This window comes from Olea europaea, unplaced genomic scaffold (genome assembly GCF_002742605.1).
Source record: "Olea europaea var. sylvestris unplaced genomic scaffold, O_europaea_v1 scaffold3965, whole genome shotgun sequence".
NCBI lineage: Eukaryota > Viridiplantae > Streptophyta > Magnoliopsida > Lamiales > Oleaceae > Olea > Olea europaea.
The window spans coordinates 1-2,631 of record NW_019259214.1 but is presented as its reverse complement, the minus strand read 5'-3'; the positions used below and the strand labels follow the sequence as shown (position 1 = coordinate 2,631).

Genomic DNA, 2,631 nt, shown 5'->3' with positions numbered 1-2,631 from the left:
CAATACTTTGTCTATTAAGTTGGTTAACAATCGATGGTTAACAGTCAATTGTTTGGTCGGTTAATAGTCGATTGTTTAACAGACCACCTAGACCAAAAATTACCCGGAAAAAGCCAATGAAAAAAATAAATTTTATTAAGTACCCAACAATTTGATTGTATACAATTTGGTCCAAAAATTCAAATAAATTTTATCCAAAAAATTAATATAGTGCAAGGATGCACCCGTACCGAACCGGACTCAGACACGAGCACGTGCTCGTGTCGTGCCGAGTCGACCGGCTAGACTGACGGCGACGGCGCGTGCGTGTAGGCTTATGATTGAACCTGATATGATATAGGTCTTCCCCCTTTTAAAGACTATTGGTACCCCTTGGGGCCCAAACTCAATTCCCAAACTTGCACCATATAAACCACACCAAAGTTTCATAACTTTCCTATGTGGGATAAGTGTTTGGGCAAATCAAAATTTTCACTAATTCGTAATTTCAAGTGGGTTACTTTGACATTAAATATTTCATTCAAATATAAATGGTTTTCGATAAATAAATATACCACGTTCGTCACCTTCTGGAGTAGAATGTGAATATGCTAGGTCTCGTATTAATTAAGATGTGGGTCCCACTAAAATTTGGGTCCAAAGTTGGCCCATTTCACACCATTTTCTAACAATTTCCCACAAGAATGAAATATGTCGGCATTTTCCAAACAACAACATCTGATATTTTTTTCTGAAGAAAATTGAAGAAAACTGTATCAAGATAAGTAGCCATAGACTTTGAACTTTCCCTAGTAAAATCTATCGAATTTACTTAGCCAATCAGTAGTAAGTAGCTTTGAACAGTCAACCTTTCATGTAAACCTAGATAATAGAAGTCACACAGTTTTCTTCGAACACAGTTGGTTATCACGTTTGTGTCCATTTTGGCCTTGGACACCTTTTGCTTCATGAGTGTTTTTAGAGAATTCATCTTCATCTAATTCTCTTAGAAGCGGCCCCTTCTCACCTACATAAGTGATTTTCATAAAGAGTATTCTGCTATACTCCACTTGAACGAATCAAGATATGGAAATCATTAAAAGTGTAACTTAACCTATTCCGTAGCAATTAGGTACTGGCTCATCATAGGAATGGGTAAGAGTAATAATCTCCCGAGTACTTACTAAGTTTTTTACAGTTCGATTGTCCCATTGAACCTAGATTTTGGGATCTTTAGTCAACTAAGTTGGGTTGCCACCACGGAAACTTTTGATTATTTTATCGATTTTAATCTCATTCCCTTGTATGAATTTTCAACTTGCTCTCTTGTTAAACTTTTAGTTAGCGGATCCGCAATATTCTCTTTTGATTTCACATAATCTATAGTGATAATGTCAGTAGAGAGCAATTGTCGGACGGTATTGTGTCTACGACGTATATGTCGAGATTTACCATTATACATAGCATTCTGTGCCCTACCAATTGTTTATTGACTATCGCATTGGATACATATAATAAGCACAGGTTCTATCCAACATGGAATTTCGTCTAGAAAGTTTCGTAGCCATTCGGCTTCTTCTCTAGCTTTATCTTATGCGATAAATTTAGATTTCATCGTTGATCTAGCTATACATGTTTGTTTTGAAGATTTCCATGATATTGCAGCACCTCCAAGTATAAAGACATATCCGCTTGTTGACTTGGAGTCTTTAGTATCTGATATCCAATTTGCATCACAGTATCCTTCAAGTAGGGGTGCACATGGTTCGGTTTGGATGGTTTGTGACAAATTTTCAAACCAAACCACTTAAAGCGGTTTGAAATTTTTTCAAACCAAACCAAAAGAATTCAATTTCCAAACCACCTTGTTTGGTTCGGTTTAAAACCGCGGTTTAACGAAAAAAATGTACATCGAACAAATTAAATCATAAATTTTAATCTCAATATCACGTTAAAATATAAATATTAGTATTATTATAAATACTATGAACAAATATTTTTCAGTTCTAATAATTCAATGCAATGAAACAATTTTTTCTAACCTCTTAATCAATACTAATTGGCAAAACATCTCCAGTAGTAACACATGATTCGTTATCTGCATATAACAAATATATGTATTTATTAAAATTAAATGGTGTAAAAAACTATAAAACAAAGTGAATAAAAAGATAAAATATGATAATACCTTCTATAGCTTTTTCTGAATCATCCAATGCTTCTACTTCATCCAAATATTAACGAATCACAATAGGTTCCTTGTTACTATGTAACCAATTCTTAGTGCAAATCACTGCCTCAACCATCTTTGCACTCAATGAACTCCTAAAGGGATCGAGAATCTGACCACTAGTAGAGAATGCAGACTCAGAAGCAACCGTAGATATTTGAACGGCTAATACATCTTTGGCAATTTGAAAGACAATCTTGTACTTATTTTCATTCAATTTCTACCAATTTAATATGTCGAAATCATCATTAGTCAAATCTTCACAACGATCATTTAAATAATCCACCAAATCATTCTCCTCTGCTTGAGTTTCTTGCATAAGCGTAGCTCTAAAAATTGAGGGAATAGGTTTAGAAGTTCCCAAAGTAGTTCGTAAAGAACTTTGGCTTCTAGGTTGAGTAGCATCCTTAGGTGGGACTAAT

The 2,631-nt window shown here is 34.6% G+C and overlaps 1 pseudogene; it reads right to left on the bottom strand.

The window, feature by feature from the left end:
* Positions 1-1,441, bottom strand: part of LOC111387251 — a 17,872-nt pseudogene extending 16,431 nt beyond the window's left edge.
* Positions 1,442-2,631: the final 1,190 nt, after the last annotated feature.